At 36.2% G+C, this 15,694-nt stretch overlaps 1 long non-coding RNA gene across 9 annotated transcripts in view; it reads left to right on the top strand.

Moving 5' to 3' along the window:
* LOC138049971 (uncharacterized) overlaps positions 1-13,761 on the top strand; it is a 160,512-nt gene extending 146,751 nt beyond the window's left edge. For 7 of the 9 annotated variants that reach the window (XR_011132509.1, XR_011132510.1, XR_011132513.1 and 4 more), the window contains 9 exons: positions 2,237-2,344; positions 5,270-5,384; positions 7,001-7,121; positions 8,328-8,554; positions 10,511-10,631; positions 11,002-11,085; positions 11,934-12,130; positions 12,817-12,889; positions 13,354-13,761. This is a non-coding gene — a long non-coding RNA (uncharacterized lncRNA). Of the gene's footprint in view, positions 1-2,236; positions 2,345-5,269; positions 5,385-7,000; positions 7,122-8,327; positions 8,555-10,510; positions 10,632-11,001; positions 11,086-11,130; positions 11,184-11,933; positions 12,131-12,816; positions 12,890-13,353 lie in introns of all 9 variants that reach the window. The other 2 variants (XR_011132517.1, XR_011132511.1) reach the window with 2 other exon arrangements.
* Positions 13,762-15,694: the final 1,933 nt, after the last annotated feature.

Here is a 15,694-nt window from a genome sequence, read left to right as displayed (position 1 = left end):
CCTGTTGTTGTTCCGACAACCCTGCGTTCAGTTTAGTTTGTAAACTAACTTTACTCAAAACATTCGAACTCGTAACACCAAGTTTGTGTTTGATGGAAGCATTTGAAGACAAATGCATGACGCCATGCAAAAAACGTCGTTTTAGCTATAATGATTATTGGTGCTTCATATGATACCATAACATTTCTGATACGTGGAACTGTGTTTTAGGTTACATCCTTCTACAGCTGTAATTAATTAAGACCTTTCCTTTAAAATTGTTGAAACTGGTTTGAGCCATCTTAAAGTGCACCTAAACTTTAAAATGTTTCATTTCTAATATAAATTTCCCCGTCATAAAGCAAACATATGACACCATTGTTACCCAGACTTTTGCTTTCTCTGTACTGTACTGTAAGCCACATAAACTTGGCAGAACTAGCATTAATTTGGACCCATGCCTCTCGCAATATAGTTGTGGGTCCAAATTACTGCTAGTTTTGATAACTTTGTGTGTCTTGCCCGGCAGGGAAAAAGGGAAATTTTGAGTTAAGAATTGTAAAACAAGTGTGCTTGTAGAAGAGAGATTAATATTTTAGCCAAAAAATATTTGAGATTAGGTACACTTTAAAGTGCATCTAACCCAAAGAAATTTATCGTAGATGCATTGTTGGGGAGAAGACGTTTAGGTGGCTTACTCCGGTTTTGCGAAGGAAATGATCAAGATTTTTAAATCTGTGAAATAATTGTAACTTTACTTAACAAATAAATGCAAATTAGGGGAAAATGCTAAATACAGGGACCAAGCTTCTGGAGAGGGGACTAGAAACAAGACATTTCCAATTTTCGGGAATTAGTAAACAATCTGAAACCAAACCATCAACATTTGTTTAAAAAGATTCATCAGACAATTTTTCACTGTTATTATCAAAATAGATGAAAATCTATGTTTTTGCCATTTGCGAAAAACCTGTCTCACAGATTACATCTACATCTAGGTACGACGGAAAGCCGCAAGAATCTGGAACAAAAATTCATCTTTCAAATCGGCACCCTTAATCCTCATGGTATTAACGAACGCTTTTCATTTAACTAATATATTCTTATTTTTCACGTTGCCATGTTACCACCAATAGCATAGCTCCTACTCTACTATAAAAACTACACGTAACCCATAATCCCTCGATTCGCTCTGACGAAGGGCTAACGCTCGAAACGTCAGCTTTTAGAATCTCTGTACGGTGGCCAATTTACATTATCAACTCCGTTGATAAAACCAAATTTTTGTATACTACTTCCCCACCGACGCAGCACCACAGTTTCTTTAGAAACTACCCCTTCATTCTTCTGACAGCTTTAACTATTTATTCATGTACATGATTATTTTTTCTCGCTAAGGAAATCCTGAAATTTTAAGGAAGGGTCATACAGCTAAGTTTTTGAGGAAAAAGCCTTTAAAATGTCTAGTTTCCAGTCCCCCTCCAGGAGCTCGGTTACTATAATTATTTAACATTTTCCCCTAATTTGCATTTATTTGTTAGGTAAAATTACATTTTACTTCAACTGTAGTGACTAACACTTCAGAAGAGACATCCTCTTGCTTTAATTTCACAGATTTCAAAATCTTGACTTTTTCCTTCGGAAAACTGTCGTAAGCCACCTTTTAAAGAAGGTCATGGCATCACAAGAATGCTGTCAGTTTTATTTTCCTTTTTGACAGTCAAGTAAGAATGTGATCCTCGCAAGGTATGTGCATGGAACACGAAATAACGTTGGTAGGATCGCATTCTTGTGAGACAAGAAAAACGAAACTGTGACTGCTTGTACTATGTAATGAAACAAGAGTGAATTAGATAAGAGTGTTCTTATAGCATGGGTGGGCTCTCCAGCACAGTCACAAATGCGTATTTTTTGAATACCCTAAAAAACACATGGCAGAAGCACTCACACATGCCATGGCTTCTGCTGATTGGTTAAAAAGGTGGCCCTTTGTTTGTTTTTGCACGTAAAGTGCATCTAAAAATAAGTCCATTTGTGACTGTGCTGGGGCAAGACTGCAAATTGATTGAGGAACACTCTTTTCTAATTCACCCTTGAATGAACTCAAGAAAGTTGGACAAGCTTTAACACTGTTTTATGACTTTATTTGATATGTTTCAGTAATAGGAGATCACACACTAAGCACGATATCACTTGCATGGTTAAGAACTGGAACTCTGGGGTTTTCTTATGTTTATTATTTGTTTCTTTTCCACAGATCACACATGGAGGACAATCGATTTACTGATACTTGGGATCAGCGGTGCCTGACGACTATTCTTGGAAGATTCTTCTTGCCCAAGATTCTTGACGTTTTCTAGACCAGGTGGGAATATAAATGGTATCAATTTTTTGATTTACCTTTTCCACTTTATTTATTCTCCATTGTGTTGTCTTTAGAACCTTTTGATTGAGTTCACTTTTCATTCGCTTTTCATTCGCTTTGAAAGACAGGAAAAGTGGTCACACTTGGATACCAGGTTGACGTCACAAGTTACTTTGCATCACTGTTTTCAAAAAACTCTCCCAATGCAAAGCAGTCTGTGACGTCAACCTGGTATCGAACCCATTCTCCTTCAATGCTCGGCTCTGAATCAAAGTGGGACCACCCTCAAAGCAAATAAAAAAGTGACTTTTCAATCAAAAGAATCAAAAGGTTCTAAAAGCACAAAATATATATTTAGATGATTTTGGAGAATAAATAAAGTGGAAAAATTTGCTGAGGTGACTGAAGCCCATATTCTGAAAAAAGCCTTAGCCAGCTTATGAAAAGTGTGTAATTGTTACTAATGGGGATAATTTGTTGACTTTTGAATTAACAAGAGAGGGTATTTTAAAGGACATGTGTCTCTGTAAAAAATTCTATCGGTATAGTCTGCTTTGTGACAAATGATATTAAGGATGGTCAAACTGTTTTGAATTCTGTGAACAAACTGTACTTTAGGCCACTTTCAAAACTACTATAATACTCTGTTTTCCATTCAAAATTTTTCATAAGGATTGTTTTTATTTTCTCTGTGAAACCGAAACAATGCTCAAGCAAAGTTTTGGGCAAACAAAGAGTATTATGGTATTTTTGAAAGTGGCCTATTTTGAACGATTGATTGTACACAACTGTTTCTCAAAATGGCAGTGTTTGTCATGGTACCATATGAAAAGCATCAGTTGCTTAATGAGATCATCTGGTTAACCAATTGGCCATTCCGAAATTCAGCAGGGAACTGGGGCGAGTTTCAAATTTTAACTAATCGATGAACTGACACCACCACATGAAAGATCATGTTAAGATTGGTCATTTGACCAAGTATGATGCTTAATGGGTGAACAGAGACCAAGCTATGAACCTTGAAATACGGTACAAAATCCATACAAACGTCTCTGATTTTGACAAAGTGTCCCCCAAAATCATATAAACTCAAAATTTTTTTTTATCAGTTTAGTGACAACTGTAAAATCCCGTCATGTGCCTACAATTAGAAAGAAGCTGCGATGAAAATCGCTATGTTTGCCCATTTTAAAGAGTATCACGGAAATCATAAAAATTTTAGGAGTTTATATGGTTTTGGGGGACACTGTATCAAAATTAGAGATGCCTGTATAGATTTTGAACCATGTTTCAGGGTCCATAACTTGGTCTCTGTTCACCCTAAAAGCACCATACGTGGCCAAATGACCAATCTCAACATGATCTTTCATGTGGTAGTGTCAGTTTATCGATTAGTTAAAATTTGAAACTCGCCCCAGTTCCCTGCTTACTTTCAGAACAGCCAATTAGTGTCTCGTATGGTACCATAACATTTTGTTACGCGAAACTGTGTGGTTGAGTTAATCGTTCCAATTAGACATTTTCTTGAAATTGCATGTTGAAACTGGTGTGAGCATTTTATGGGAATCCCCACTCCTTGCATGGGTAACTTTAAACCGTAGTTGGTAATGTCTACAGCCAAATTTGATGTGAGAGGCATGGCTTTATTCTTTGCATTCCTGGCCGCAGTTGTTCGAAAGGTAGATAACTCTATCCACCAGATAAATCACTATCCATTGGATAGTGCAATTGCTTTCGCTTATCCAGTTATCCACTGGATAGTGATTTATCCGGCAGATAACACTATCTGTCGTTTGAACATGTACAACTGACTCCTGTTTTTAAAGAAATTTTGCATTGCAAAGCAGTTTGTGATGTAAAATTGAGACTAGACCCATGCATCTCACAACACGGTCATGGGTCGGATTCCAAACTGCTGGGCCCAGTTGTTCAAACGATGGATAGCGCTATCCGCCGGATAAATCACTTGCAACCAGTGGATAAGTCATAGCAAAACCAATTTCGCTATCCAATGGATAGTGACTTATCCAGTGGATAGCGGTATCCACCTTTTGAACAACTGGGGCCTGGTTTTGATAACTTTAAAAAGTGTGATAAACAGCCAATTTTTGAGGTAGGAATTGTAAAACAAGTTTGCTTGTGGAATGGAGGTTAATATTGTAGATGAAAAACATTTTTTGGAGTTTAGTACACTTTAAAGTGCACCCAACCCAAAAAATTTAATGTTTGGTGCATTTTTCCACTAGTTCCATTTTCATTTTGCTTTGGATGGGGAAACGTTTTTTATTATTATTATTATCGTAAATGTGTTGTTGGGGAGAAGACTTTTAAAAAGGTCATAGCATTACGAGAATGCTGTCAGTTTTATTTTCCTCTTTGACAGTCAAGTAAGAACGCGATCCTCACAGGGTGCGTGTGTGGAACACGTAATAACATCGCGAGGATCGCATTCTTGCAAGACAAGACTATGTAAAGAACCAAGAGTGCATTTGATAAGAGTTCTTAATGACATGGGTGGGCTCCCCAGCACAGTCACAAATGAGTCTATTTTTAGAAAACCCTTTCCCGCGAAAACCAGTTGTTACGTCCCTGAAAAAACATGGCAGAAGCAGTCACATGTGACATTGGCTTCTGCTAATTGGTTAAAGTGGTGGCCCTTGGTTTGCTTTCGCACATGAAGTGTCTCTAAAAATAAGTCCGTTTGTGATTGTGCTGGGGCAAGACCACAAATTGATTGAGAAACACTCTTTGTAATTCACCTTTCAATGAACTCAAGAAAGTTGGACAAGCCTTAACACTTTTTTACAACTTTATTTGATATTTTTCAGTGACAGCAGATCATGCAGCAAGTGAGATATTACTTGCATGGTTAAGAACTGGAACTCAGGGTTTTTCAGATGTTTATTATTTGTTTGTTTTTCACAGGTCACATATGGAGGACGAGTTACTGTTAGTTGGGATCAGCGGTGCCTGGCGACCATTCTTGGAAGATTCTTCTTGCCCGAGATTCTTGAAGATGGTTACAAGAATTCTAGACCAGGTGAGAATATAAATTTATTGTATTAATTTTTCCATTTACCAAGCTCATTGGCTTAAAGTGCCTATGACCTCAGCAACCTTTTCGGCTTCATTTATTTTGCGTTTGTTGTCTTTAGAACCTTTTGATTGAAATCAGTTATTTATTGGCTTTGAAAGACGGGAAAAGTGGTCATACTTTGATCAATAGCCGAGCAATGAAGGAGAATGGGTTTGATACCAGACTGACGTCACAAATTACTTTGCAAAAAACTCTCCCATTGCAAAGCAGTCTGTGATGTCAACCCAGTATTGAACCCTATCCCCTTCAATGCTCGGCTTGTGTGACCTCTCTCAAATCAAATAAAAAAGTGAATTTTCAATCAAAAGGTTCTAAAAGCACAGAATATATTTTGGATGATTTCAGAGAATAAATAAAGTGGAAAAGTTCAAATGTTGAGGTGATGGAAGCCCATATTCTAAAAAAGCTTTCTCAACCAGCTTATAAAAAGTGTGTAATTGTTACTAAGGAGAATCAATGGTAGGCTTTGAAAATTTCTCTAGCTAGATAGGTTGTTTTAAGGGATACGTGTCTCTGTAATCCATTAGGCCCTTTGAAATTTTCAAAATTCTATCGGTATACTTTGGCTTTGTAGAAATGATATTAAGGATGCTCAAGAAGTGGTTTGAATTCTGTGAACAAACTGCACCTGAGGCCACTTTCAAAACTACCATAATACTCTTTGTTTGTCATCCAAAATTTTTCATAAGCATTGTGTTTATTTTCTCTTGGGACCGTTGTAAGTCCCAAGAGAAACTGGAAACAATGCATAAGCAAAATTTTGGAGGGCAAACAAAGAGTATTATGGTATGTAATTATTTGAAAGTGGGCAATTTTTAACGATTGGTTAGTTATTGTTGTACACAACTGTTTCACAAAATGGCAGTGTTTGTCATGGTACCATATGAAAACTATCAATTGCTTAATGAGATCATCTAGCGAACCAATTATTAGTGTCTCGTATGATACCATAACATTTTTTTTACGCGAAACAGTGTGGTTGAGTTAATCGTTCCAATTAGACGTTTCCTTGAAATTGCGTGTTGAAACTGGTGTGAGCCATTATAAGGGAATCCCCACCCCTTGCATGGGTAACTTTAAACCGTAGTTGAAAATTTCTTTCAAGAAGTGGTTTGTATTAGAAAGTGAAAATAAGTGTTTCTTAAATTAACTTTGTGGCAAAAACGTTTTCTTTAAAAATTTCAAGCGAATTTTATTGTAAAAATTATTTTCACCTCTTAAGATTACAGACTAATTCTATTAGAGGACATGGTCTCCAAATGTGGCTTGAGCTTTGAAAACCAGTCCTAATCTGCCTCTTACGTACATGTATATACTATAGCTCAGAAATTATAAGTAATGTTAATTGACTGTGACAAGGTAACAAGAGCTGCTTGAATGCAGCAAAATAAATTTACATGGCAACCATTTTGGAACAAAATCATCACTACAACGAAGCATCCTGATGTTTATAACAATCTCCCAGAAGGTACAGTGAGAACTTTCTTCCTGGTATTGGAAAATAGTACGGATAAGTTAAACGTAATTTGTGGTTAACCCTTCTTGTATGGTGTCTCTAGGTATGTATTTCCTCCTGGAAATGATGGACTCCGAGGGTAGAGGGATCATATTGACAGTCTACCAATTGGTGAGGAACCAGAGATATTTGGAGTGCATAACAACGCAAACATTGCTTTCCAGGTGAGAGAGTACTGACTGCTAAAATTGACAAAGTCAATTGGCCACAGGGTTGGTGTTGGGATGCAAATCTTTTGCCTCTGTCGTTTATCAGGGCAGAGATGACACTGGACACGTCGAATTGTTTTCTTTTCTAATTGCTCGTTTTTTACTGTTAGCTTCTTTTCGATTGTCACCAAGATAACAACAATTTTTGCCATTGTTCTTTTCATTCTATTTATTTCAACACTTTCTTGTTTTCTCGTGAACCCAGTGAAACCCTTAGCGTTAGTTTAATTGTGGTGAGGGTTAAGTTTCAAGTAGCTGTTTATCTTTACTTGACAACCAGCAATTTGGGTCTGGGAATCTTGAATCTTCTCGTGTTCAGAACATGCTATATAATCATTACGCATAAGACTCTTTAAGGAATTGTTCCACATATCACTACTGGAATACGCTGCCTGCTAACATATCAACTTCTGAATCTTTTATTGCTTTTAAGCACGCATTTCACAATATTACTGTGTAGATTTGTATATTTTTATCAATTTTGTTGCAATTTTTTTACATGTTATTGTACTCGGAGATACTACAAGCTCTCTCGAACTACTCTCAATCCGAGTTGAAATAAGGTGTGACTTGATTTTCGTAGAACAATGCTCAATACATAGAAGTAGAGCGAAGTATATATCGTGGAAGGAAAAAACAAATAAACTACAAGTTCATCCCTGCAATCCTGTTTCGTAGTCGCCATGTGGTCGCCCGTGGTCGCCCACGTGGCCCTGTTTCGTGGTCCCCTGATGAGTAGGCGGGCACGAAACAGGCTTGTAGGGATGAACTTGTAGTTTATTCGTTTTTTTTCTTCCACAATAAAGTATGTATGTATGGCTTGTAGGGATGAACTTGTAGCTTATTTGTTTTTTTTCTTCCACAATATGTATGTATGTAAGAGACACTTTGTTACTAATGAATTACTTAATTTTGTGACATTAATCACTAATTGTAAGTATTCCAGGATGCAAGTAATGTTTAGTTGGGGAAAAGATCAAGGGAACACTTCGGGAACACTTCGGGATGCTTAACGAAATCGCTGTGTATGTAATTATGTGCATCACCCTCTGTTGGTCGTCTTTGAAAGAACTTATTTGTGCTTATCTTTTCCAAATTGCACTCGAAATCATGTGATTACCTTTACAAAATAGTCAACTACTATGATCTTGTTATTTGCAGACTCAAGAAACTGATGCCCTGATTACTGCAGTATCGGAGGTGCACCTGCGTTTGGCTAGTGAAGAAAGCCGTAAAACAAGCAATGAGATTGTGTACGAGCTTGCTGAAAGCATCCTTTCTAAATTACTTGCTGCTCTTGATATGGAGAAGGCAGGCAAAGCTATTTTTAAGGGAACACTGAAGGGTCGTGGGCCACAACATCTTAGAAATCTATATGAGAGGGCAAGGTCAGTCGTCCAATACAGAAGCAAATGTGGAAGCTTTTTGTATTTTTTTTTTTTTGGGGGGGGGGGGGTTTAAGTGCTTTTTTAATATCGAGAGAGGGAGCTTCCTTATTGCTGTTATCTGTCGGTGTAGATCTGTTCAGTCCCGTTTTTGCTCTGACATGAAACGCACCTTTAAAAGGCTGGTTTTCACTAGCAACAGAGTTGGAGTCGTAAGTGCACTTATGACCTAGTGAAAATCAAAGATCGGAGTCGTAAGCGGAGTCATAAGCTTGACGGAATCAGAGTCGGAAGAATCAGAATGTTCCCATTTTCTTCCGACTCCGCTTGTGACTCTGTCACTTATGATCCAGTGAAAACTAGATTGTCAGAGTCGGAGGCAGAAGCGGAAAAACCAACCAATCACAATGCTTGGAAGCGAGCATTGTGATTGGTTTATTCTTCCGCTTCTGCCTCCAAATCTGACAATTTAGTTTTCACTGGATCATAAGCGATGGAGTCATAAGCGGAGTCAGAAGAAAATGGGAACATTCTGATTCGTCCGACTCCAATTCCGTCGAGGTTATGACTCTGCTTAAGACTCAGATATTTGATTTTCGCTAGGTCATGAACGCTCTTACGACTCCAACTCCGTCGCTACTGAAAACCAGCCTTAATTAAGGAGGCTCAAACCAGTTCAGCAGTTTCAAGAAACTGTACTATTTAGATTTATTGGATCTACACAACTTTTTCATGTAAAGGCAATATTATGGTACCATATAAAACACCAATAATTTCTTAACAAGTTCCGTTAAAAACATGACGTAATAGATTACCATAGCAACAAAAGAGCTATCTAAATACATCGTATTTCTTATCTGTAAGTGCTTAGATCTCAAAAATGAATTTGGTGAATCCCAGTTTTTATTGCTGGGAAGTGATTACCAAGCTAGGATGAAACTCTCTGAAAAGTTAAAAAAATTCTTTGGAGCAGATTCACAGCTATCTTCACAGCTGGGAATTGTTCCAGAAAATTTTATCAACTCCTTAGAGGATTTCGCCTTGCTTGGTAATCACTTCACAGCAACAAAACTTGGAAATCACCGAGTTTGTTTTTCATGGGAGCGTTTGAAGACAATAAAGGGTGTATTTGGATGGCTCGTTGGTTGCTATGGTAACGCATAACGCCATGTTCCATGTGATACCATAACATTTCCATGGCAAGGAACAGTGTTGTATGGTCAATCCTTTTAAAAGACATTCCCTTAAAATTGTTGAAACTGGTTTCAGCCATCTTAAAGCGCACCCAACCCAAAAAAATTAACATTTGTTGCAGTTTTCTACTAGTTGCGTTTTCATTTTGCTTTGGGTGGTGGGGGAAGTTTCTTGTTGGAATTACATTGGAGGAGAAGATAATCACTGGGAACCATTATGTACAAACGCCCCTTATCCCCTTGCGAATTAAGTTGGACAATTCCGTCCATCTGTCGTATTTCCATAATTTATTAACATTTTGGTATAAATAGGCTTGTTTTATACTGCTTATTCCTCTCGTTGACTTTAAAGGAACGTCGCATGTATGACCCTCCCACCTTCCTGCAGCGATGTCCAGCAAGTTGCCATGTTTGCCTCCGGGGATCACCTCTTCCCATAACTTATATCTACCTGGGGCATTTGGGGTTGAGGGCTCTCAGTGATAATTTGTTACTGTTCCTATGAGGGTAACAATGGGTTCTTGAATGTTGTAGATGCGTTGTTTTAACATGGCAACGTGAGAATGCTATCAATCTGTTTTTCCTCTTTGCCTGTCAAGGAAGAACGCAATCCTTGCAAGGTGCATGAGTGGAACACGTGAAAAACGTCACGAGGATCGCGGTCTTGCGAAAAAGGCAAAACTCTGACTGCTTGCTGTATGGAATGAACTGGAGAAAGTTGGACAAGCTTTAAGACTGTTTTACAATTTTATTTGATATTTTTCAGTAATAGCAGATCATGCACTAAGTGAGATATTACTTGCATGGGATGAACTGGTTTTCAGATCACATATGGAGGACGAGTTACTGATGCTTGGGATAACCGCTAGCGATGGTTACAAGTTCAGGTGAGAACATAAATTGTATCAATTTTTCCGTTTACCAAGCCATTAGGCTTAAAAGTGAAGCCTATATTCTAAAAAATGCTCCAAGCTTAAGCCCGTTTTTGAAAAGTGTGTAATTGTTACTAAAGAGAGTCAATTGTAGGCTTTTGAACATTCCTTTAACAAGAGAGGGTATTTTAACGGATACGCTTCACTTTAATCCCTTTAAAATTTTCAATTTCTATCAGTATACTTTTGCTTGGTAACAATGATATTTATGAGGATGCTCAAACTAGTTTGAGTGCTTTCAGCAAACTGTATTATTTTGAAGGATTGGATGTACACAACTGTTTCATAAAACGGCAATGTTTGTTATGGTAACATTCATTTTCAGACTGCCATTGGACGCATTAATTCCTTGACAACAGTACTTGGGCAAGAAGTGGACCAATTTAATTCTCCCTTAAAAGTCATCAAGGTTGGCGATTACTTAAAAAAGTGTATTTTTTTAAACAATTTTTAGGAGCTTCGCATTGTTGTCTAGGCAATGCTTCCATCATTAGTAATCACCAAGGGGTAGGTAGATATTTCATACACCTTTTTAAAAATGGTCATCGTGTCTTATTTTCAGACCTTTTATGCTTCATTCAATGTCAAATGATTTTTTCGAATTCTCAGCCAGTGTACGTGTTTTTGGTCAAATCCGGGCTCAGGTTGAATCCGTTTGTACCTAGGTTGAATATGCACTCTACCTAGTTTAAGGCAGCCATCAACCAACCAAAACTATACCTTCTCTCAAGCCCTGTCTTACGCATCTTCTTAGTGTTTCGTATCATCTTACCGGTTTCTGTATTCATACACTTATCCTTTCAGCCTCAACAACACAACAAGGGAACAAAGAACTGTACTATGCACTTATCGGTACTCGAACTCGGACCTTCCAGATCTCAAGTCCTGTGTCTTCACCACGACACCACAAGGACGAACATGCTCAACCCAACACAGTTCTTTTCATTGTTTACTTTTCTATTATAAGTCAGTTCATATCCTTGTATAACAACCAAAACTAATCCTAATTTTTCTCTGGGCTTAATTTAGGCTCCAAAAACGTTTTTTCAATTCATCTGAGTGCGTATTCAACGTAGGTAAAATGAGGATCACCAGATTAACCTAGTTAAAAATGGATTCAACCTGGGAACGTATATTCTAGGTCCATTTTAGATGGAAGTGCAAATACGCTTGCCAATGAAAACAACAAACTACCACAACACTGAGAAATTTTATTGAACAAAATTCAAATCTTCCCATACTACTTGAATCTGGCAGATCCAAAAGACGTTTGACGTCGAGGTGGGAACAATGGGAAAGGACACTACTCAGAACAGCACAATGAGGGACTCAGTGATTACGACACCAATTTCTTTTAGACTTCTCTGCAGCAACTTCAGAAAGACATCAAGAAGGGTCTGGTGGTGATGTCACTCGAGCTGGATAAAGTTTACACAATTTTCCTGAACAATCAGGTTTGCATCAAAATTGTCGCTGCCTAAATTAGTTCAAATCTCTAGCAATAGCAGTAATTCATTGATATCCCTAATACCGTTCTTCACTATTCATGTCAATCGTTTGATCTTCAGTCGATTAAAATTAAAAGTCTTCCGACTTTCAACATACATGACATGCTTCAAAACTTTTTATAAAAATAGTAAATGTGTGTAAAGGAAAAGAATTAATTGAAATGCATGAAAATATACATGAAATGAGGAGAATCGATAATTATGCGTGATAAGTGATGAATATGCAAGACATGGATACGTATGGATGGATACACACGAAAATTAATGAATGTTCCTTCAAAATTGTTATTTTTTGTCCACTCGGGCTTGAAGCAATGCTTTGTAGAAGAAGCAGAAATGTGATGTTAACTTGTAAGAACAAGTATGCAACTGTATTACTTTGAAGGAGATGTTTTCATGAATCAAGTTGTTTTGTGTTTCAAAACAATTTATGTGCGCACTCTTTTGTCAAACTGTTTATTTTTCTTATAACTTTTATTTGATAGTTTAGTATCTCTTTCGGATTTTTAGACTTATCTTCTCTTTATTTACTTTTTTAAACTAGATGTTAGAATTTAAACGTTTAGATTGAAATCTTGCTTTGCTATGGTCAATTGTTTTCAAAGTTCACCTTTTTGTATTTTGCATCGCAGCATTGTCTCATCTTGCATATGGAGCCTCGAATGTACAAAATGTCTGGGTGTGCTGGGGTCTTCTCCCTCATTGGTAAGCACACTTACTTCTGATTTTAAAGTTGTGGATGCTGTGAAGTCCATTCCTTCCGTAGGAGATTAACAGCCCCTGCAGTAGAAAATAACCAACAAATTACCTGCAAAATTAAGAGTTTGTCTTATATTCAGCACTTCTCCATATAGTCGTAATAATAATGTTCTTGATGTACATTTTGTTGTCCAAGTAAAGTGCAAACGTCAAGTAAATATTTGTACGAGTTGATATTGTGACGCATCAAAATCGTTGAGCATCTCTAGTATGTATTTCAGCACATAGCAATTTTGCAGTAACCGAATTGTGCTTCAAACAAGAGAAAAAGTTACGTTTTGCCTCAATCCTTCATAATGGGCAGTAATATCTTTACAATTTCAGAAATAAACACCATTGTTAGTTAGATGTAGTGTTTACGTTTAGGTCTTTTAGTTGGTTAATTTTAAAATGTGCCTTTGTATTTTTAGGTCATGCTACAAACTACGTTGTTACTGATGTACTGTCCAACTTTGCCTGAACAAATAAAAAATAAAACTTCACTTATCGCCTCAGCTTTTAGAGTTATTCAGACTGCGTTTCTGTGAAATCAATTCATGTGTTGTAAGAAGATTACTTATTATCATTGATAGGTAAAGGAGAGCTTATTGAAGACGCATTTCTATAGGTTTTGTTTTTAATAATCACCGTTTCAAAGCAAGACATTTTCTTCTCGATTTTATTGTTAGTATTTAAGGCGGGAGTGTTTTCAGAATAAAAGAATTTTTCTTCCATAAGTAGCTTTCCAAGACACTGTATAGATACTTCATTTCTGACAGTGTGAAGTTAGGAAGAGTCCTGTGCATTTTACATTTGACATTAAAATGCATATAGTGGGACAGAGTTGTGTTTTTTGTGTTGGGGAATATATCCTTTAAATGGACAGGGATTTATAAATACACATGTCATTGATGAATATGCATGAAATAGAGTGGAATGTATTGGAGTTTATAAAACGATGAATATGCATGAAATGGACTGGAATTTATAAATATGCTTGAATCAATGAATATGTATGAAATGGACTGGGATTCGTAAATAAGCATGAAATCGATGAATATGTATGAAAAAGACTGGAATTTATAAATATTCATTAAATGGACTGGGATTCATAAATATGCATGAATTGAACTGGAATCGATGAATATGCATGAGAAATGGACTGGAAATTATAAATATGCATAAAATGGGCTGGAATTTATAAATATGGATGAATTGAACTGGAATTTATAAATATGCATGAAATCGATGAATATGCATATTTATAAATTCCAGTCCATTTCATGGATATTTATAAATTTCACTCCAATTCATGCATATTCATCGCTTTCATGGATATTTATAAATTCCCGTTCAATTCATGCATATATTTATAATTTCCAGTCCATTTCATGCATATTCATCAATATCATGCATATTTATAAATTCCCATATTTATAAATATGCATGAAATCGATGAATATGCATGAATTGAACTGGAATTTATAAATATCCATGAAATCGATGAATATGCATGAAATGGACTGGAATTTATAAATATTCATGAAATCAATGAATATGCATGAAATGGACTGGGATTTATAAATATGCATCAAATCAATGAATATGCATGAAATGGACTGGGATTTATAAATATGCATGAAATCGATGAATATGCATGAAATGGACTGCGATTTATAAATATTCATGAAATCAATGAATATGCATGAAATGGACTGGGATTTAGAAATATGCATGAAATGGACTGGAATTTATAAATATTCATGAAATCGATGAATACGCGTGAAATGGACTGGGATTTATAAATATTCATGAAATCAATGAATATGCATGAAATGGACTGGGATTTATAAATATGCATGAAATAGATGAATATGCATGAAATGGACTGGAAATTATAAATATTCATGAAATAGATGAATATGCATGAAATGGACTGGGATTTATAAATATTCATGAAATCAATGAATATGCATGAAATGGACTGGGATTTATAAATATGCATGAAATGGACTGGAAATTTTAAATATTCATGAAATAGATGAATATGCATGAAATGAACTGGGATTTATAAATATGCATGAAATCAATGAATATGCATGAAATGGACTGCAAAATATAAAAATGCATGAATTGGAGTGGAATTTTAAATATGCATGAATCGATGAATATGCATGAATGGATTGGAAGTGAAGAGCATGAATGGACTGGAATTTGAAAATATGCATGAAATGAATTGGAATCAATGAATATGCACGAAAAGAACTGCAATTGATGAAAATGCATGAAATGGACTGGAATCTATAAATGTACAAAAAATCGATTGTATGTATGAAAATTAATGAATATGCCCAAAATAGACACAAATAACGAATATGCATGAAATGGACAGGAATCGATGATATTAGCAATTAAAGACGAATGGACGCAATTGATATGTATGAAATAGGCGACAAGGAAGAGAATAATTATAAGTAAATAAATATGCATGAATATGAAGAGGACATATTAGGTAAGTCATAATGATTTGGCAGTGAATGATGATTAACAGGGTATGGTAATTACTGATTAATAATTATAATCAATTAGAAATGTGACGATGAATGGTTTGGATTAATGGTGAAGGTGAAATATCAAGAACGGATAACAACGGAAATGAATGTTCGGTGTTGGAGCATAGAAGAAAATAGACCTAATCAGCTAACTCAATGTTGTACCCAATTCAAACCCTTTGGGAATAAAAACGTTTTGTTCCAGGTATTTCCATATCAT

Source organism: Montipora capricornis, chromosome 5, assembly GCF_036669925.1.
Source record: "Montipora capricornis isolate CH-2021 chromosome 5, ASM3666992v2, whole genome shotgun sequence".
NCBI lineage: Eukaryota > Metazoa > Cnidaria > Anthozoa > Scleractinia > Acroporidae > Montipora > Montipora capricornis.
The sequence above is the reverse complement of the archived record's forward strand: the minus strand, read 5'-3'. Positions and strand labels throughout refer to the sequence as shown.